This window comes from Notamacropus eugenii, chromosome 1, assembly GCF_028372415.1.
Source record: "Notamacropus eugenii isolate mMacEug1 chromosome 1, mMacEug1.pri_v2, whole genome shotgun sequence".
In the NCBI taxonomy this organism is placed as follows: Eukaryota; Metazoa; Chordata; class Mammalia; order Diprotodontia; family Macropodidae; genus Notamacropus; species Notamacropus eugenii.
Genome location: NC_092872.1, coordinates 718,761,778 through 718,784,622, shown reverse-complemented (window position 1 = coordinate 718,784,622; position 22,845 = coordinate 718,761,778). Strand labels below are relative to the sequence as shown.

The window sequence follows — 22,845 nt, the reverse complement described above, 5'->3', positions numbered from 1 at the left end:
CTAGGCCCTCTCCCCTTCCTCTTAAACTTATATAACCTTTATCATAGATTTCTAGTTTGGGACATCGTGCTTTGCATGATGGGACATCCCTCCCAGGAGGGTAGGTTTACTACCCTCTTATCTCAACTAAAGGCACTTTAATCTTCAGCTTATGGCTTTGATTTATTTCAGGACTTGACACTCCGTTGTGTGAGACCCATGAGAACCCCTCATCACCTGAAGAATACCCCAAACCCGGACTCATAGATTGGAGAGGACGATTCGAGCCCTTATTGAAAACCTCATGCGATGCTCTTTGTGAACCCTAGGTTCTCTTGCCAGGTCAGCCATCCTAAGACCTGATGAAGTTGACCTGGAACATTATAACTGATAAAGACCAAAGATCTTGAACTGGATACTATCTTGATGAATGGCAAAGCTTTTATCTTGTTGTTTTATGGCCCTCTCTTGTTATGACTCTCTCATATTTTATGACATCCTCTTGTTTACTATTGACAGAACCCAGACATCGTGGTTGCACTCTCTTGTTCTATGGCAACTGTAATTTTGGATGACATTGGCATCATGATTCCAAAGGGAGATCCTCACATAATCTCCTTCAACCAACCTTTCTTTGAGTTCACATCCAAATGAATTCCCTTGCATGGACACGTGCATGTCTACCACTTTGACAGAAGTAAACATGCGTATATGCCCTAATTTTGTTTTTCTTAGGAGAAACTGTGCAAGGTTAATACTTGTTGAGGATGGCTTTTCAATGACTCAGTCAACAAGGAATTTTTTAAATGATTCCTCTGTGCTAGACATTATGGATACATTTCTTCTGGATAATCAACATACTCCCATCTAGGCACCTGGAAAAGAAATGTGAGGCTATTTTCAGGGGGAATGTGGTGCCATCTTCTCATGTAGAAAGTGTCACTTGAGCTGAGATTTGAAAGAACCTGGGGATTCTAATAGCTAGTGGGGAAGGACTGCCTTCTAGGCATGGAAGCTATACAGTGCAAAGGCATGGAGATGGGAGATGGGAATATTGTGTGTGGAAGAACAATTGTCAGTAATTGTCACCTGTCCACTGTTAAAACCCTTCTAATATCCTGCAGGTCTGGCATGCTTTAAGTGGTGAGATTAGATTTGGTCTTGGATAGCTGTCATGTGGAGACACTCTTAAATCCTTTGGTGCTGATATAGCTTTGCTTCTCCCTCTTTCTAGGTAATAGAACACTTTCTAGGTAATAGAATTTGTGCAACTGGAAATCAACAGGCTTTCTGTGTTCCCTGTCAGGTAAATGATTATCATCCTAGAATAAACCCCTAAGACATGAAAGATTCGATCCTTTTAGCAGGAAGCATGGTCAAATGAACTGTGTTCTTTTACTTCAATTCTCACCCTCTGATCTGGTCCCATATTTCTTCCTTTCAACCCTTAATGACCATTCCTGGGTCTCTTTAGCTTGCTTTTTTGCCCTAATGTGAATCTAGAGCTGATTTCTGGGATATTTGTCTGTTCTCAGCCCTGTTCCATTCATTTCCTCATGAAGAGAGCTTTCTGCTTCTGAGTCAGCCCTGATGTTCCACTTGAAAAATAAAGAACGCCCAGGGCTGTGGGCCGTACTAGTCCCAAGAGCCAGTTATGAGAGTGGGTGAAAAACAGTCAGAGAAGCATCACTGCCCATCCCAAGATCTCTAGCTGCTTCCTATGACTTGGGCTTTCATGTCAAGAAATCATTCTTCTTATATCATTCAGTTCTAAGCTGAGAGGAAGATGCCATATCTTGTACCCATTCCCCATACTTCATTCCTTCTCATTCTTCACTCCCACCCCTATCTCCACTTCCTGAGGCCTTAAGCCCTCCAATTCCCTTAGAGGCTCTCTTCTCTTAAGCTTTTAGGTATAGACAAGACTGACCAACATTTAAGGTAACAGAATCTGCCTGATCCTGTGGTCTGCTTCATCCAGATCCTACTCTGCTGGATTCCTTTGATTACTAATCTGGTATATAATTTTTTTCTGTCTATATTTCTTTGTCTGCTGTCTCCCCCGTTAGATGGTGAGCTCCTTGAGAGCAAGGACTGTCTTTCTCTCCTTTTGTGTTCCCTCTGCTTAGCAGAGTGCCTGGAATAGAGTAGCTGCTTAATAAATATGTCTTGACTGATTGATTGACAGACCTTATAAACATATTATCCCCATCAGCCCTCTATTTTTTCAGTCCCTCCCCCCTCTTGATATGCTATCATCAGTTTTCCTTTCCCATGGTTCAGTGAGACAGGGGAAACCTTTGAGTTCATCACTGACTTAGGTGATTGTAGGAAAGGCTTAATTACGATTGCCCTTTAGCAATTTACAAAGTCTTTTCCCTATTTTATTTTTGAAAATTCCATTCGTAAAGTGTTTCTTCTGCTAACATCAACTTAATACCATGTTCTTAACAATTATGATTGGATTGTTCATGAAAATTTCATGAGACATTAAACAAAGCTAGCCATCATCTCAAGTTATTTCCCTGTTCCCTATTTTTCCAGCACGTGCATGCCAGGCCAGTATCAAAAAAGTCATAAAAGCCCAAAACCTAAGAAATGTAAACACATGGGTTCTTGTTTTACTGCTGGTGTGAGGGACAGCAACTTTATGAACATCAAGCAATTCATTTTGCTGCGTCTTTACTTGTACATTTTGTTCTTAGGTTGGTTAAACCATTCAAATACAAATAAAATGAGTGTAACAAAAATAATGAAAGCAAACAGCAGGTACCTTTACAAATAGTGCAGTGTGAACCGTTCCTGCCCTTCTCCAGAGTAAAGTGACTGGGTAAAAGTTTGTCATAAGGATCACTTTTGCAACTGCAATGAAGAAGATGTACATATTGAGACTGTGTATTCCACAGATATACATGGAATGGTGTGTGACATGTATGGGACATCTGTTTCCACCATAGCTATGAGTGCTCCAACACTAAGGTATTCACAATAATTATATCTCTGACTGCAACCAGTTATGCCTTTATCCCCTACCATGACAGACCAATACGTAGGCAGTTTTCTTTGCTTAGACATGGAAGCTCTTTTAACACTGGCCTTATGAAATCACAGCTTACCAAAAGCACTATGCCAAATATGTAAAACGTGTATAACAATTCCTTATCCCTACACTGGACACCTCAGTTGAAAACAGTTAATTCCCAAATGTCAACTCACTCTACTCTCCTAATATTAAACATAAAAATCACATGGGAAACATAGAAATCCAAATAGAAGTAACATAAACTTTCATCAGTTGTAAACAGAAATGGAGCCAGCACGGGTGATAAATAGTCGACCATGTAAATTTTAGAATGAGGCAGACAAAAGTTGGGAGGCTGCTTAATTCTCTCCTCCTGCTTCAGAGTCATGTCCTTGGGCGTCCGATGTCCACATTGTCAAGTTGTCTTTCCTTAATTGCATTATTAATGTGCTGTCTGTGTATGATTCTTTCCTTAATGTATCAAGTTCATCAATGGCTTCATCAAAAGCTGTCTTTGTAAGGTAGCAGGCTTTCTCTGGGGAGTCCAGGATCTCATAACAGAACCAGGAGAAGTTCAAGGCCAGACCCAATCTCACGGGATGTGTTGGTTCCATCTCCATTTTGCTGATTTCACGTGCTTCTTGATATGGTTGGTAGGAATGATCTCCTGTTCCTTTCTTGTCATTACCAGCAGCAACCTCAGCCAAATAATGATAGTAATCTCCTTACATTTTCAAATAAAAAATTTTGCTTTGTGCTTGTGAAGCATTAGGAATCACGAACTTTTTCAATACAGACAGTACATAATTGCAGACTCTTCATTGTTTGACCTCCATTTTCTCTGTGTATTCTTGGCCATTGGCTGTTTTTTCTTAGCACTTTACATCGTTTTCTCAATATTTGAAACCCTCCAAGATGACCTTTAGGCTCCCATGACCTTTTTGCCAGGAACAGAGAGAAGATTCCTCTCCTCACTGGATAATTCAGCACCTTGCTCAGTTACAGACTTCATGCAGGTGGCTGTGTCATCACATGTCTCAGCCTGCTCAGCCCATGTGGCCTTCTGTACCAGGTCATTTTATGCTATGGTTACGGCATCGCTTACCGAGAGCACCAAATCTTATGCCCGGGCAGCAGGCTGCTCGTCCTCCTGTGGACCTCGCGAGTAAGAGAATGAGGCGGGAGAGCAGGTCAGTGAAGCAACTCCAATTTATTCAAGCAAGCACTCTGATTATATAATCTCTGCCAGCTAGCCCAGTGAACCATGGTAACACACATAAACAAACCCGAAACTATAGAAATGAACGCAAGCTGGAACTATAGTGACAACAACAAACCAGGGGTGGGCCCGTCCCTTCCAGAGCCATCTTGTTCACCCTTCCCTGCTCCAGACTCAGTTTACCTGATGTCTGTCAGTGTGGCATCCCAGATGGTGTGGTGGTCAGCGCCCCTTACAATTTTAACCAGGACTGAGTGTTCTGTGCCCAGAGTGAATGGCATTGGCAGACAGACCAACATGACATTCAGTGGTCTCTGAGTGGCAGCAGTGGCCTCCTTTCCCTACTTTAATGGAGATATTATTGTTGTTGCCATTGGTAGCAGCTGGTGGTACAGTGGTTAGAGAGGTAGGCCTGAATCAGGAAGACCTGTGTTCAAATCTGGTCCCAAAAATGAACTCCTGTCACCCTGGGAAAGTCACTTAACCTCTATTTGCCTCAGTTCCCTCAACTTGCTGGTCCGACCTCAACTCAAGGATCATATGAATGAGTATATGCCCATTTAGGGAGGAGCTCTCCCCCTTCCTTCCTCTTTTCAATTGGGGGAACTGAATTTGCAGTGGGGATAAAAGGTGAAACTCTCTTTTCCTAATCTGATCTTGGATGATAGGAGTTGATAGTAAATTCCAGTGCTGTCTGCATTTGTTCTGAGAGACCCTGGTGACTCAAAGAAAGAGAGTGGGAGAAGGGAGGGACTGAGGTTGTAAGGAGGTGTTTCAAAACTCCTTAATTATCAATGAAAAACCTCCAGAATATGCTAAGACTCTAACTTTTCATTGCTGTTCTAAATTTTCATAGACTGGTCAGAGCCGGGGCTGCAGGAAAAAGAATTTCAATTATTTTCTTTGCTAACTTAGGGGGCAGCTCTCAAGGAAGTCCTGCTGTGAGAATCTGGTGGCCAGTAGGCAAGGGGAGAAGAGGGAAATCCTACAAACATGGATGTGGGGACAGGAGTATTGGAGTGCAGAGGGAAAGGAGTACTTGCAATTTTCCCAGTTCTGTAGTGACGAGAGAATTGAGAAAACTGGAATTACCCTTGCAGACAGGGCTTTGGAACGTGTGCCAGGGTCCATGGCTTCCAAGCACTGGACCCAGAGCCTGGGAGTGTCAGGGCAAGTCAGACTTGTCTGCTCTAATGGGACCTGAGAGGTCAGGCCCAAAAGCTACCTGCCAGTCTTCCCAAGTGCTTGGAGAAAGACCCCAGCTGTAGGGAGAAAAAGGATTAGGTACAGAAGGGTACCTTCCAATCTTCCCTGGAGAGGAACAACCTAGTCTCTTTTACCTTTGAGACTTAACAGACTGAAAAATGCATATCCCACAGAGGAGGGAAGAAAAGGATAGAGATAGAGGGGAGGCTTACATCTAGGCAGTTTTCCCAGGCTCATAACACCCCCCCCCCACCTCCCCTAACATCTTATAGGGTTAGGGTCCAAATAGCTTTACAGAAGGGTGGAATCAGTTCACAACTCAACCAACAATTCATTAACGTCTTATTTTTCATCCTGTCCAACATTTGTCGTTTATCTTTTCTGTCCTATTAGCCAATTTAATAGGCATGAGATAATACCTGAGAATTGTTTTTATTTGCATTTCTCCAATTAATACTGAGTTAGAGTACTATTTCATTTGACTATAGATAACTTTCATTACTTCATCTAAAAACTGATTGTATCTTTCTGATCATTTATCAGTTGGAGAATGGCTCTTATTTTTACAAATTTGACTCACTTCTCTATATGTTTGAGAAATGAAGCCTTTATCAGAGAAACTTGATTAAAAATTTTATTCACAGTTACTGTTGGTAATTGTATTCTATTTATTTTATTCTATTCTATTCTCTCTCTCTCCTTTCACCCTTTCCCTCCTCAGAAATGTTTTGTTTCTGACTACCCCGTCCATCATTCTGCCCTCCCTTTAGTTGTTGCCCCCCATCTCTTATCTCCTTTCCTTCCTAGTTTCCTGTAGGGGAAGAAAGATTTCTATACCCAATTCGGTGTGCATGTCATTCTCACTTTGAGCTAATTCTGATGAGAGTAAGGTTCACTCATTCTACCTCACCTCTTCCCTCTTTTCTTTCCACTGTAGAAGATTTTTCTTGTCTCTTTTATGTGAGGTAATTGACCTCATTTTACATCTCCCTTTCCCTTTCACCCAGTACATTCCTCTCTCTTGCTCCTTAATTTTGATTTTTAGATATCATCTCTTCATATTCAGCTCGCACCTGTGCCCTCTTTCTATATATATTCCTTCTTACTACCCTAATAATGAGAAAGGTCTTATGACTTAAAAATGTCATCTTCCCATGTTGGAATGTAACCAGATGAACCTTATTAAGTCCCTTATGGTTTCCCTTTCATAATTACCTTTTTATGTTTCTCTTGTGTATTGTATTTGAAAGTAAAATTTTCTGTTCAGTTCTATTCTTTCATGAAGAATGTTTGAAAGTACTTTGTCTCATTGAATGTCTATTTCCTCCCTTGAAGTATTATACTTAGTTTTGCTGAGTAGATGTTTCTTGGTTGTAGTTCTACCTCTTTTGCCCTGCAGATTATCATATTCTAAGCCCTTCCATCCTTTATGTAGAAACTGATAAATCTTGTGTTTCCTAGCAATGAATCCACAATATTTGAATTGTTTTCTCCTGAATGCTTGCAATATTTTTTTCCTTGCCCTGGGAACTTGAGAATTTGGCTATAATATTCGTGAGACTTTCCATTTGGGGATTTCTTTAAAGAGGTGATCAGTTGATTCTTTCAATTTCTATTTTGCTTTCTGGTTCTAAAATGTCAGGAAAGTTTTCCTTGATAATTTCTTGAAAAATGATGTCTAGAAGATGTTTTTTGGTCATGGCTTTCAGGCAGTTAAATAATTTTTTATTTCTCTCTCCTGGATCCATTTTCCAGGTCAGTTGTTTTTCCAATGAGATATATCACATTGTGTTCTATTTTTTTATTCTTTTGGTTTTGTTTTGAGGTTCTTTGGTTTCTCCTAAAGTCATTAACTTCCATTTGCCCTGTATTACTAAGGAATTATTTTCTCTAGTGACCTTCTTGGAGCTCTTTTCCCATTTGGCCTAGTCTGTTTTTTAGCATGGTATTTTCTTCAAATTATTTCTCTGTCTCCTTTAGCAAGCTATTAACTCATTTTTCATGATTTTTGTGCATCACCTTCATTTCTCTTCCTAATTATTCCTCTCCCTTTCTTATTTGATTTTCAAAATCTTTTTTGGGCTCTTTCATGGCCTGAAATGAATTCATATTTTTCTTGGAGGCTTCAGGTGTAGGAATTTTGACTTTGATGTCTTCTTCTGAGTGTGTGTTTTGATCTTCCATGTCACCAGAGTAACTTTGATAGAGTGATTTTTTATTCTTTTCTCATTTGCCCAGTCTATTATTTGCCTTTTAGCTGCTTCTAGGGTGGAGGGCACAGTATCCTAAGCTTCGGGTGTTTTGTGCAGCTGTTCTCAGAGATACTTTTAAAGATTTATAATCTTTCCATTCCTCCAAAGTGGTATGGTCTAGAGAGTATGTTTTCCTCCTCTCCTTGCCTGTGCTGTGGTCTGTGAGTGACCACCCCTCTTTTCTGCCCTGGAGATGTGAGGAGGTTCCTCCTCCACTGTGGCTGCAAGCTCTGCTATACTAGTTCTCCCCCTTGCCCTGGGACTTCCCCACAGGACCTCCATCTGCCAATAGCCAAAGTAACTGAGTCCTGCATCAGTGCTAACAAAAAGACCGCTGTAATCGTCTTCTGGCCAGTTGTTCCACTCCCTCACCATCTGTGGACTGAGAACTCTGAAAGCTGCCCCAACTGATTCAGTAATCCCCAAAGCCAGCCCCTGGTTTACTGCCACTGGGGCAATGCTGGTGTGCACTCCACTTTCACCCAGGTGCAACATATCTTTCTTTCTGGACTTCTAAGTTGTCTTTGGTGTCTGTGGGCTAAGAGGTCTAGAGACCACTACTGCTATCAGTGATTCAGTTACCCCAAGGCCTGCTCTGGGTTTGCTGGGACCCAGTCTGTGCTGGCAAGGCCTACTCTGGATGCTGTTTCTCCTTCATTCTGGTAAAACACACCTTTCCTGCTGGCCTTCCAACTTGTGTTAGGTTGACAATTTATTTTACTCCATTTTTGTTTGTGGGTTCTGTTGCTCTAGAATTTGTTCAGAGTCATTTTGAGAGAGTATTTGTAGGCATTTGATGATGAGTTCAGGCATGTCTCTGCCTTTTCTCCACCATCTTGGTTCTGTCTCTTTTCTTAATTTTTCTTATTTCTCTTTTTTATTAAATTAATAAATATTTATGGAATCAATCATTTCCATAACTTAGTACAATAACAAGATGATTGTATATGAAATTGCTAATCTACTAGGCACAACTTGCTATTTCTTTCATATGTACAACAAAATTCTCATGCAAATTTCTTGGTTTTTTTTTTTTCTACCCTGCCTCCTTTATTGTTTGTTTCACTCCCATTTTCCTTAGAAGGCTTATGGAAGTTAAGGATCGTTATCCCCAATGCTGATGGTCCAGTCTCCAGGAAGATGAACAAGTGACTACCAAGGGTGACCAAGATAGGGGAGCTAGTGTTGCTAGAAAGTTAAGTTAAGAGTGAGAAGAGAGACTGGATTCATCCTATAGACTGAGTTGCCTCAAGTACTTTAGAGATTGTTCCATCGACCTTGTCTACCCTGGCTGTCTTTTTAGGGCTGAGGAAAAGCAGCCAGAGCTGAGAGTCCAGACCCATTCCCGTGAATTGTTTGCAGTTTCCTCTTAAATACCAGCTTAGGGTGAGGAGATTGGGGCAGGGAGCAGAGGGCAGAGTAAAGAATGAGATGAACTTCTGGAAGCAGCCCCCATGGGAAGGTTTGTGGTTTTTGTCTAAAACTGACCAGGCAGGAGATTCTTTCTCTTCCTCCTTTTTCCTCTCTCTTCTTAATTTTTCTACCACAGTCAGAGTCTCTGAGATAAGAGACTGCTGCAGCAGACCTGAGTTAGGCCCAATTCTCTCCTGATAGCAGTGGTTGCCCCAAGGCAGTGACTCTGGGGCAGCAGCTGCTCCCCTGAACTGAAGGGCTGAGCAACTTGGGGAGGTTTTTGTTCAGGGCTGAAACAGTGTTGCAAACAGTAATAATCTACAGTGTCCTCAGCCTCCACAGCACTGATGCTGAAGGTGAAATCTGCCCCAGAGCTACTGCATTGAATCTAGCAGGAACTCCAAAACGCATGGAGGAAATGATATTGATCTGGAGCTTGAGAGACTGTCCTACTTTCTGCTGGAACCAGTTCATTCACTTGTTAATGCTGGAACTGGCTTTGCAGTTTATGATGACTCTATCTCCTGATGTCACAGACAGGGATGCTGGGATCTGGGTCAACACAATGGCTTCATGAATAGAAGGAGATTTCAGTGAAGAATGTCTTCTAGATACAGTGAATTCAGGAGTAGTTCCCTTATTCTCAGGCTGTGTCAGAGATGCCTGCTGGAAAACTCCTTCTGTCTCTAAAATGGTACCAATCTATAGCTCGTTGGGAGTTACTTTGAGGCCAGAGGAGTAGGAGCCAGAGGAGCCAGGAAAGGGAATGCATTGTGACCCTTGCAGAGCTGAAGTCAGAGCTTTGAGCTCAGTGAGAAAGGTGGGAGATATTTGTATGTGAGCCTGAGTTTGGGAAAGGTCCCTTGCATATCACCATGAAAAACATTGCTGGTGCAGCCTCAGCTTAAGGACCCCAGGAGTGGTGATATGCAAATGGAGAAAGTTGCCCAGTTGTGTTTCCTTGAAGGAGTAACCCCATGTGACCTCTTTTTTATTGCTGTAATAAATAGACCTGCCTTAACCTAGATATGATGGTGGCTGTGGCAAGTGACCAGTTGTGGTTATAAATGAGAGAGACCTCTCTACCTTCTCAGGAGGGATCAGAGGGTTCTGGGCCTAGGGACCAAGAGTTGACAAGTGTCTGTGCACAGAACAGAGTTAAAAAACAAAGAAAGTAAGTAGCTGAATTAGATAAACACTAAAGCCAGGGAACCAACAGATTTCAAGGATGGCTAAGGGCCTAGGCTTAGATGAACTGGAGAAAGAAGGGACTGGGAGATTCTTTACTCTAGTCGACAGTGTGCGTAGAGTGTGTCCTCTGGGCTTTTGTGGGGGAATAGATGTTTATTCTTCTTTTGTATATTTCTGTTACATTTTTCTAAACGTGGAAGAGAAAATAGGATTGCTGGTCTCACCCTCTCATTTTGTAGTTGAGGAAACTGATGCTAAAAGGAACAAAATGTTTATTCTGGTACCTTTCTCCTGTTAAAGTTCATCATGTCCTATTCTCCACTCAAAACATGGACACCTTTTTTCAGTTCCTCATGGTCTCATGGTTGGACCCTTCCCATGGTCACCTCGTTGGTTTCTCTGCCTCAACTCTTTCCCAGCTCCAGTCAATGCTGTCCTCAGCTCTCAAACTGACCATGTGACAGAGCAGCGCTGACCATGTCACCTCCTACTCCACAAACTTCTGAGCCTCCTTATCACCTCCAGGATCTAATAAAAAATCCTTTAAAGTCCTTTAGACCTTGGCCAATTCCTACATATCTACTTTTCTTGCACTTCATCCTCTCCCAAGTACCCCATGATCCACTGACTCTGGATCAAGATCCTTCCTGTTGACTGTGCCCTCTCCCTGTTGGCCTCTGAACCTGGAAAGTTCCTCTTCCTCACTGTCACTTCCTGCCTTCATGTGCTTCCTGTTTCCTCAGAAACAAGTATGTGGGGAATCTTCCCAGTCCATTCTGTTGCCAGTGTGATCTCCTTGTGCCGTCTTTTCTTGCACATCCGTACTTCATGCTGGACACAGTAGTGTTTCCTACTGGTTATGCTTTTTAAATTTAAATTTCTTAATGTTGAACTTAAACAGCAAAAGAGGAGCATTTCCATCCCTGTAGCAGAACACAAAAAAAGGATTCTGTGTGGAACAATGAACCTCCTCTCCCCTTACAAGCATATGACAAAGTCCATCCATATCTCTGAAGACTGTCCTCTTCTCTGTCCTCCCTTTTGATCTTTCTTGTTTTCTTTTTTATGCTTTCAAAAGATGAGTCAGTGTTCTACTTTCTTTTTCTCATCATGATTGCTCTGGCCTCATTCCTGATTTAAAAATTTTTTAAGAAAAAAAATATGAAGCAAATCCCCTGTAACATATAAGCACAGTCAAACAGAATTGATCTGTGCAGTGGCCATGCCCCAAAACAAGTCTGAGTTTCTGCATTTTGTGTCCATCATGTCCTTTTCAGGAGGTGCTTAATGTGTTTTCTCAGAGTCCTCTACAGACATAGTTCAGAGCTGTTTGTCTTCACCATGCTGGTGTCCTCATATACATTGATCCTCTGGTTTGTTCTCTTTACTCTGTCAGTTCATACTGCCCAGGATTCTGTGAAAACTTCATCAACTCTTACAGATCAATAATATAACCTTTTATTCATCTGTTTTCCCATTATTGAGGGGGAAATGTGAGGCATTTCCTTGGATTCTGTTACTCTGGCATCAGGGCATTTGTTTTGCAGTAAGAAGACAACAGGCCCCAAATCAGGAAGACCTGAGTTCAAATCCAGCCTGAGATAACTTATTAGCTATGTGCTTCTGGCCAAGTCACGTAATCCAGTTTTGCCTCAGTTTCCTCATCTGTAAAATGAGCTGGAGAAGAAAATGTCAAACCATTTCCGTATCTTGACCACCAATCAGATCACAAAGCGTCAGACATGATTGAAACAACTGAATAACAGCAAAGAAGCCACAATTTAGGGATTTGGCTGACCAGGACAATGATAGTTTAGAATATAAGCTGTGAACCATTTTGAGTGCCCCAAACCTTAGAAAGGTCTGAAACCTAAATTGGCCAGTCAGGAGAAAGACATTTTGGCCCACTCTGAGCTTAACCTACCATAATGCCTGGCATAACAGTCATTCTTTGCGTCGTTCTCTCAGTGAACTCAAAATGTTCCTTTCTGTGTCAGCAGCTACAAGACTGGATGAAGTTAAGCAGGAGCATTCTTCTGTGTATGACTGAGGCAGGATGGGAAAAGAAGAGGAGGTTAGAGGGAAAAAGTGAAGCTTACTCTCATCCCATTTCACTTCAGGAGGGAATGACATGCATGCTCAATTTGATATGAAAATCCATCTTACTCTACAGGAAAGTAGATGAGAAGGGGATAAGTGGGGTATGGGGGACGATAGAAGGGAGAACAAATGGGAGGAAAGAATAATTTGAAGTAAACACTTTTGGGGAGAGACAAGGTCAAAAGAGAGAAAAGAATAAATGGGGAGCAGGATAGATTGGAAGAAACCATAGTTATTCTATCACAGCATGACTATTATGAAAGTCTTTTGCATAGCTACACATGTATAGCCTATATAGAAATGGCTTGCCTTCTCAGTGGGGATGGGTGAGGAGGGAAGAAGGGAGAGAAGTTGAAACTCAAAGTTTTAGGAACAAATGTTGAGAACTGTTTTTGTAAGCAACTGGGATGTAAGAAATACAGGTAATGAGGTATAGAAATCTATCTTGCCCTACAAGAAAAGAGAGAAGATGGGGATAAGAGGAGGGGTATAATAGAAGGGAGGGCAGATTAGGGGAAGGGGTAGTCAGAATGCATGGTGTCTTGGGGTTGGGTAGGGGAGAGATGGGGAGAAAATTTGGAACTCCAAATCTTGTGGAAATGAATGATGAAAACTAAAAATAAATAAATAAATTAAAAAAAAAATAAACAAACAGCAACGTGGACAGTCTCCCAGTGCCATGGCAGCAAACTGATTGCTTCCATTTGAACTGTCTTAGGGAGATTCTGAGGATCACCTGGAAGGATAAGTTACCAGACACTGAAGTCCTTGCTCGAGCTGAACTGCCAAGCATTCAAACTATGTTTCAGAGAGTGCAACTCAAATGCGCTGGCCAAGTTGTTCTAATGCAAAATGTATGCTTGCCAGAAAGACTATTTTATGGAGAACTCACATGGGACAGGTGATCACATGATGGTCAGAACCATCCTATGTTTCCTTTGTGCTGTTTTAATTCTGCTTTGATCACAAAACGCAGCACCCTTTCTGATGTGGCCATGCCATGCTGAGCCATTCTGTGCCAGTGTCTCACATGTTGCACAATCAAGTCCAAAGTTCTTGAGAGAGACTTTGAAAGTGCGCCTGTTTCTCTTCCTCTGACCATGATACACCTGCACCAAGGTAATGGGATCCAAATCAGATCAAGGATGGGAAGTGGGGGGAGGGGACAGGGGATCAGGAGGTAACAGACAAGAGAGGGCTGGGCAATAGAAAATAGGGAGATTGGATGTAGGCTACAATGAAAGGCCAGTTGAGAGGATTATAGCCTCAGGTGAATACCTGAGACTTATTTGATCAAATGGGAAAATTCAAGGAGAGTTCAAAGTGGGGTTGCAGACAAATAGCACCCAAACTCTTTTGGGGTAATGTGCAAAGGTCTTGGTTTGGGCCTCTACCCTGTCAGTAACACCTAGTTTGGTAGTATGAGATGGGGGAAGCCAGTCAGCCTCTACCTTAGGGGAGCCCAGACTTGTCTGTTCTGGCTGCAGAAACTTATTAGCTACATAACTTTAGCATGTTGTCTTCTCTCTGTTTGCCCCAATTGTCTGATTTGTAAGGAGAAAAATAATGATGATACCTATCTCCCATGGTTGTTGCTTTGAGACTGTAAAGTGCTTGGCATGATGACTGGCATATGCTGAGCAGTGCATAATTATTAGTTCTTTAAGTGAATGTGAGTATTGCATACCTGATAACTCTGAGGTGGTTTGAAGATGACAGAGACAATAAGACCAATATTTTTTTTAATTACTTGTGATCGTTGGGAAACGTAACTGATGTGATCTGAAGGCTGTTTGTGCTATTATTGTATTCCTAAATTGTATTGTATTTCTACATTTATATTGCAAAATTTGAGAGACCATTGCAAATCAGAAATGTTTCTGGACAAAAATTTCCTTTTGAATCTGGATGCTAAAAGATTGTGAAGTGGACTTGAAAACGATTTGGTAAAAATATGTATATTTTTTTAAAATCTTAAATATTTAATGAAGTATATTTTGTTAGAAAGCAGATAACAATAATATATGATTGCAAATTTCCTATTTCTTTTGATATTCTTGAGTATTCTTAGAGTGTATAGACCAGATTAAAGATGTAGGTTCAACATATTAATGATGAATCAAAAACCAGGTATTTGCTTTTTGTCTGAAGTCCGGAATATGAGTAGTTTTAATTTATAAGTAAAAGATTAATGAAATACTAATTTTTAGGGAAACATGCAGAATGATATTCAAGCCCTAAGTTGTTGTTAGTGAAATTTTGCAGTTGAAGCTAAAAATTTTTGGATCTATAATTTTCTAATACTTGAGCTTTGATTACAGAGATAGTTTTCTGAATTGTCATGAAGCCAGTAGTAGAAAATGGCATGTGCTGCAGTCTGGGAACTGTTAAAGGTGAAAGTCTGTACCATTGAATGGTTTTGGGGACTACAGTGGCATAGCCTACTTACTCACCATCTTCCTGACTCTAATTCCTCATTTTTCTATTTCCTCTCTGAAAAGGAAAATTCCCACCTAGCTTATCCTGAGCTTTGCTTTTCCCACCTTGCGACTGCATGAATCACTGACAAATACTCCTGGAATCAAACGTAGCTTAAGGAGTTTTTCCCTTCTGTTATCATATAGGACACTTACAACTATGCCACTCTTTTTCCATTTGTAACAAATTTCGATAATCAATAAGTTTTGAATATATAATACTAAATCTATTAAATAATAGATTCATGCTATACTATTTCTGAATTACTGTAATAGGATGCAAGTATGAATATCTTACAATTTTAACCTATATTTTTGGTCAAATAATTATATAGGGATGATATCTTCCCAAGGTGGAAGTGATTAGACAAAGCGTTAAGACAAAGATGTAAAGTGATAATTTCCTAATTAAATGGAATAGTAAATTTTGAGAAAAGCAACAGCTTAGACTGTTTTCTCTCAGAATTATATGCAAATGTACATGATTGGCTTCCCAAACTCATCTATGATGGAAATTCAGTCTTTTAATATGTTTTTGCGACAAGTTCTCAAAATTGGATTTTGCACAAAAATTGTATGCATCATGGTAAAGAAATTGAAATTATTTTCTCATTTTTAAGGAATTCTACTGATAATTTTAAAAGCTAGAAGAGCTCATTTTATGGTTGGACCCAAAATTTTTAAAAGATTCTTATATCAGGTGCAGGATTTAGGTAAGGATACAAACATATGGTACATAAACTGCAATTCTGTGAAGTCTGAAAATTGGAGAACCAAATTTAATTGTACTAAGTTCTCCTAAGTTAGGGAACCTATATGTTTGGAACCAGAGATGTAGAACCCCCTTGAGAGCTGTCCTGAGAATAAGGTCTATTGTCTAAGAACAGACATCTGGGAAGCAGATAACGACACGAGACACTGAGAATGGGTTAGTGGGCTAAAAGGAAACTTGCTGTTAGTTAACCTTAGTGATAATGATTGTATTGTTTGTATGGTTTAGGTGAAAGTTTTCTTGGTTACCTTCGTGACCTGTACATCTTCCTTCTCAAAACTAGTCTATTGTGAGCTTTCTGAGTAGTTTAATCTGTATCTGACTTAAAATAATCATGTAATTATGGGAATTATGAGAAAAATTTTATTATATCTTTGAACCTGGGCCTGCATGACTGGAAACTGAACCATGTCTACATGCCTTTAACCAGGGACTTTTATTAAATGAGTTTTCTCTCAAGTGTCAACTCATATGTCTTCTAAGGGCTGCTTCAAGGTCCTTCTGACCACTCCCACAGCTGCCAAATTGTGAGTGTGGACTGCTGGATCATGTGAAGATGGTCTGCTCCTAGTGGACCTCTGAACGCATTGGGGTCCTTGTCCTTTGATTTTATTAGGGGCTGGAAGAAGATGACGTGTAAGGCAGAGGCTCCTCCAAGAATGCAGACCAGGCCTGCAAGGAGAAGGATTCCTTCTCCACTTGAGCCCCCCTTCCTTGGTCTTACATTCGATATGTGGTTTACCTGTGTCTCCTTGCTGTACTAACTTTGATTGTGATTTGCTTTGGCTGTGTGATTTTCCTTCACTACACTCTTTCCTCTGACTTTGGGCTCACTTTTAGTCTCCACTTTTAGTTGTTTTTGGTTGCATTGCGGTAGCCACTCATCTCTTTGAGCAGCCACCTACCCACTCACCCTGCCTGAATCCTTCAAAGTGTAGGTTACTTCTACAGTCCTGGCTGGTAGACAACGCTACCTCCCCAAAAGGGACAGAGAGCACCAATTGTGATCTGAGAATATTGACTTCCATCAATCAGTTTCCTGGATCTCTCATGCTACCATCTTCCCTGGGTATGTTTTCCATGTGTGGCACCTCCCTTTATCAGACCCTGTCTCCTCTGTGGATTGGTCTATGCACCATCATTCTTGTGGTGCCTGACCTCTGAGATTATAAATATCTGAGACTACTCTGGTCCCCTTGATCACCTGTGTGCTTGTGGTTGTGAATGCTAATTCTTGAACACCTTCTCTGATCTGGCTCCATTGCCACTGGGGCATTGTCCAGGCATTGCCCCTCATCATGGGGAAGGCAGTATCCTGGCCCCTGTGTGAGTAGAGAAAGGAGACCTGAAATCCAAAAATGAAGTTTTCAGGAATTAATCCTAGCAGATTGCAGTCATGAATAGTTAGATACGATAATCATTTAATATAAATTTTGAACTTTAATAAGGGCACAAGCCTGAACTAATCAATCAGACTGCTTTGCTTTGCTCTAAAAATACCCTTTCCTGTGTCACCAGTTTCAAAGACCTGCTTATGACAGGATGCCTGCCAGCAGAGTGTGGGAATCTCTCTCTTTATTGTATGTCATAGAGACATTTGCTACACAGAGGAAATTCACACAGCCTGGGATCATAAATTCCAATTGACACTGCTTTGTTAATTGTCTTGTTTCACTAAATTTACCATTTGTTCAAGAGAGTTCTTTTCTCACGGTAAAATGTATTTAAACCTGCTGATTTCTGTACTAAGCTGCCAGGTTCTGATCCTGGCTCCATGAAATCTGTGTACTGTTACTTTAGAGAGAATTAATTAATTAATTAATTAATAAAATATATGCGTTTAGCCTGTTGCCTTTTCTTTAACCAAACTTTCAGATAACTAGATTAAGTTCCCAGAGAAAGGAGAGAGACTGAATCCACCCAATAGACTAAATTGCCTCAAAAAAAGTTAGGGACTGTTAAATCCACCTTGTCAATCCTTGCTGTCTTTTTAGAACTGAGAAAGAGCAGCCAGGACTGAGAGTCCAGGCCCATTCCCCTGACTTATTTGCAGTTTCCTCTTAATCACTAGCTCTGGGTGAGGGGCTTGGGATAGGGAGCAGAGGGCAGGGAAAAGAATGAGAGCAGCTTCTGGAACAGTCCCCATGGGAAGGTTAGTAGTTCTTGGCTAAAGCATAGCATGCAGAAGATTCTTTCTCTTCCTCCTTTTTTTCTGTTTTCTTCATCTTTCTACCTCAGTCAGAGTCCTTGGGACAAGTGTTTCCTGCAGCAGAGCTGAATTAGGCCCAATTCTCCCCTGAGGGCAGTGGTTGCCCTGAACCTGTGACTCTGGGGCAATAGCTGCTCCCCTGCTCTGAAGGGCTGAGCAGTCTGGGGAGGTTTTTGTTCAGGACTGAAACATTGTGGGAATGGAGAATTATTATACTGCAAACAATAATTATCTGCCACGTCCTCAGCCTCCGTAACAGTAATGGTGAAGATGAATTCTGTCCCAGAGCCACTGCCACTGAACCTGGCAGGGACCCCAGAATGCAGAGAGGTAGCACCATAGATCAGACTTGGGAGACTGTCCTGGTTTCTGCTGGAGCCACTTCCTGTTGCTGCAAATGCTGGAACTGGCCTTACAGCTGATGGTGACTCTGTCTCCTGGAGCCACAGACAGGGAGGCTGGGGATTGGGTTAACACAACGTCTGCCTGGGATTCTTGATGGGAAAAGGAAAAGAAGAAAGAGATTTCAGTGAAGAATCCTTTTCCCTCACCCTCAGGCTGTGTCAGAGATTCTCAGTGGAAAACTCCTTCTTTCTTTCAAGTAGTGCCAACTTTTGGCTCATTGGGAATCTTACCTTGAGGCCAGAGCAGTAGGAGCCCGAGGAGCAAGGAAGAGGAGAGCATTGTGACCCTTGTAGAGCTGCAGGAAGAAAGCTGTGAACTCAGTAAGGAAGGTGGGATATTTGTATGTGAGGCTGGGCTTGTGAAAGACCCTTTGGAGATAACCATGGAAAACAGTGCTGGCCTAACTTCAACTCTAGGACATGGGGAGTGGCTATATGCACATGGAGGGGGTGACCCAGTTGTGGCCTCTTTTTTTATTGCTTTATTTAATGGACCTGCCTCAGTCTGGACTTGGTGGTCTCTGTGGCAGGTGGCTGTAAACAAGGGAGGCCTCTCTATCTTCCCAGGAGAGATCAGGTGGCTCTGGGTCTGGAGCCAAGAGTTCACAGGTATCTACACAAAGAATAGTGTGAAGAGAGAAAGGAACTGAAGTAGAAAGAGAACGAAGAATGAGGAAACCACAGAATTTAAAGACACCCTATGGCCCAGGTTTCTAAGAGTGTGCATGGCAGGGACTTGGAGATTCTTTGGCCTACTAAGTGGTGTGGGGAGAAAGTGTCCCTTGAATTGTTGTAGGAGGAGATATATTTTTCTGTTCTGTATTTCTATTATATTTTTCTTTTTTTTATTTATTTAAATTCTCAACATTCATACCCACAAAATTTTGGCTTCCAAATTTTCTCCCCATTTCTACCCTCCACCCACCCCAAAATGCTGAGCATTCTAATTGCCCCTATCACCAATCTGCCCTCTCTTCTAACATCCCTCCCTTCCCTTATCCTCATCTTCTCTTTTGTCCTGTAGGGCAAGATAACTCTATACCTCATTACCTGTATTTCTTATTTCCTAGTTGCAAGAACAGTACTCAACATTTATTCCTAAAACTTTGAGTTCCAACTTCTCTTCATCCCACCCTCCCTACCCACTCCCTTTGGGAAGGCAAGGAATTCAATATAAGCCATATCTGTGTAGTTTTGCAAATGACTTCCATAATAGTCATGTTGTGTAAGACTAACTATATTTCCCTCCATCGTATCCTGCTCCCACTGCTTCTATCCTCTCTTTTGATCCTGTCCCTGCCCAACAGTGTTGACTTCAAATTGCTCCCTCCTCCCACTGCCCTCCCTTCCATCATCCCCCCCACCCTGCTTATCCCCTTCTCCCCCACTTTCCTGTATTGTAAGATAGGTTTTCATAACAAAATGAGTGGGCATTTTATTCCTTCCTCTAGTTGAATGTGATGAGAGTAAACTTCATGTTTTTTCTCTCACTTCCCCTCTTTTTCTTTCCACTGAAAAGTCTTTTACTTGCCTTTTTATGAGAGATAATTTGCCCCATTCAATTTCTCCCTTTCTCCTCCCAATATATTTCTCTCTTACCTCTTAATTTCATTTTTTAAGATATGATCCCATCCTATTCAATTCACCCTGTGCTCTCTGTCTCTCTGTCTCTCTCTGTGTGTGTGTGTGTGTGTGTGTGTGTGTGTGTGTGTAATCCCACCAACTCCCCAGATACTGAAAAATGTTTGAAGAGTTACAAATATTGTCTTTCCATGTAGTAATGTAAACAGTTCAACTTTAATAAGTCCCTTATGATTTCTCTTTGCTGTTTACCCTTTCATGCTTCTCTTGATTCTTGTGTTTTAAGGTCAAATTTTCTTTTCAGCTCTGGTCTTTTCATCAAGAATGCTTGAAAGTCCTGTATTTCATTGAAAGACCAATTTTTCCCCTGAAGTATTATGCTCAGTTTTGCTGGGTAGGTGATTCTTGGTTTTAGTCCTAGTTCCTTTGACTTCTGGAATACCATATTCCCAAGCCCTTTGATCCCTTAATGTACAAGCTGCTAGATCTTGTGTTATCCTGATTGTATTTCCACAATACTTGAATTGTTTCTTTCTAGCTGCTTGCAATATTTTCTCCTTGACCTGGAAACACTGGAATTGGGCCACAATGTTCCTAGGAGTTTCTCTTTTTGGATGTCTTTCAGGAGGTGATTGGTGGTTTCTTTCAACATGTATTTTGCTCCCCGGTTCTAGAATATCAGGGCAGTTTTCCTTGATAATTTCATGAAAGATGATGTCTAGGCACTTTTTTTGATCATGGCTTTCAGGTAGGCCCATAATTTTTAAATTGTCTCTCCTGGGGCTTTCTTATAGGTCAGTTGTTTTTCCAGTGAGATATTTCACATTATCTTCCATTTTTTCATTCTTTTGGTTTTGTTTTTTGATTTCTTCGTTTCTCATAAAGTCATTAGCCTCCATCTGTTCCATTCTGATTTTTAAAGAACTGTTTTCTTCAGTGAGCTTTTGAAGCTCCTTTTCCATTTGGCTAATTCTGATTTTGAAAGCATTCTTCTCCTCATTGGCTTTTTGAACCTCTTTTGCCAATTGAGTTAGCCTATTTTTCAAGGTGTTATTTTGTTCAGCATTTTTTTGGGTCTCCTTTAGCAAGGTGTTGACCTGCCTTTCATGCTTTTCTTGCATCTCTTTCATTTTTCTTCCCAGTTTTTCCTCCACCTATCTTATTTGATTTTCAAAATCGTTTTTGAGCTCTTCCATGGCCTGAAACCATTGAACATTTATTTTGGATGTTTGGGATACAGAAGCCTTGACATTGATGTCTTTCCCTAATGGTAAGCATTGCTCTTCCTCATCTGAAAGGATGGGAGGAGACATCTGTTCACCAAGAAAGTATCCTTTTATGGTCTTATTTTTTTTCCCTTTTTTGGGCATTTTCCCAACCAGTTGCTTGACTTTTGGGTCCTTTGTTAAGAGTAGGGTATACTCTGGGAATCTGTGAGATCTCAGTTCCTCCAAGGTGGCACAATCAAGCGCGTGTACTGGTCTGCGAGTAGGTAGAGATTTTTGTGCCCAGAATCTTAGCAGAGTTTCCTCTCCACAGCCACCTGGCCTCCAGTTCCACCAAGCCAGCACTGGGGGGTGGCATTCAGTCAGGCTGTGGGTGCAGGGCTGCCATTCAGTGTGAGACAAAGACCAGCTCCCTCAGGGCCTTTACATAGGGCTTAAGTAATAATTAGCTCCTCAGTGCCCCCAGGGGTTTTTACGAACCAACAGTGGATGCGAGTTGCAGTAGGGGCTGAGGTGGGAACATCCACTTCCCACTTATGTGGCCTCTGCAGCCACTGCCTGACACTGGAGGTATGGGAAGGACCTTCTCCCTTCCTGGCCAGCTGGAAAAATCCTGTCACTGACCTTTGGTGCCTGTGGGTTGAGGGATCTGTGCACCTACTGCTGCTGGGACTGGGGATTCCACAACTGTTGATTCCACCCCTGAGGGCTGTTTGTGAGCCGTCCACCACCCAGCCAAGGCTAGGCTAGGCTCAGCTCTGAGTCTGGTGCAACAGACTTTTCCCGTGAGCCTTTCAGGTTACCCTGGGTTGGAAATCTCCTCCACTCTGTTGTTCTCCACTTCTGCTGCTTCAAAATTGTTGAGAGTCCCTGTCTACAGGTATTTTAAGGGCTGTGTGGGGAGAGCCTCCATTTTTGTGTCTTTCCACTCTGCCGTCTTGGCTCTGCCCCCCTACATTTTTCGAAATGTTGAAAAGAAAATAGAACTGCTGATCTCACCCTCTCATTCTGTAGTTTGGGAAACGGAAGGCAAAAGGAGGAAAATGGTTAATCGGATGTATTTTTCCTTCTAAAGTTCATCATCTCCTATTCTGCACTTAGAACACTTTCACCTTTTGTCAGTTTCTCATCATCTCATGGTTGGACTCCTCCCATGGCCATCTGACTATTGGTTTCTGTACCTCCACTCTCTCCTCACTCTAGCCAATGCTGCCTTCAGCTGTTAAACAGTTCATGTGACAAAGCAGGGCTGACCAGGTCACCAACCTACTCCAGAAACTCCTGTCTCTCTTTATCACCTCCAATATCTAATAAAAAGTCCTTTAAAGTCCTTCAGAACTTGACCAATTCCTCCCTTTACATTTTCCTTATCCTTCACCCCCTCCCAAGTGCCCCATTATCTGGTAACTCTGGATCAAGGTCCCCCTCCTGACTCTGTGCCCTGTCTCTGTTGGCCCCTGGGCCTAGAATGTTCTTCTACCTCACTACCACTTCCTGCCTTCAAGTGCTCCCTGTTTCATCAGGAATAAACATGTGAGGAAGCTTCCATTAGATTGTCTTGCTGGTATGATCTCCCTGTCCAGTCTTTTCTTGTACACACATAGTTCATGCTGGACACAGTAGTATCTCCTCCTGGCTGTGCTTTTTTAATTTAAATCTTTTCATGTTGAACTTAAACGCTGAAAGAAGAGCATTTCCTCCCCTGTAGCAGAACATAAAAAGAGGATTCTGTGTGAAACCATGAACTTCCCTTTCCCCCAGCTGGTAAAACAGGCACATGACAAAGTCCATCCA

General features: G+C 41.7%; 1 pseudogene; it reads right to left on the bottom strand.

The window, feature by feature from the left end:
* Nucleotides 1–3,297: 3,297 nt before the first annotated feature.
* Nucleotides 3,298–22,845, bottom strand: part of LOC140520054 (14-3-3 protein zeta/delta pseudogene) — a 36,246-nt pseudogene continuing 16,698 nt past the window's right edge.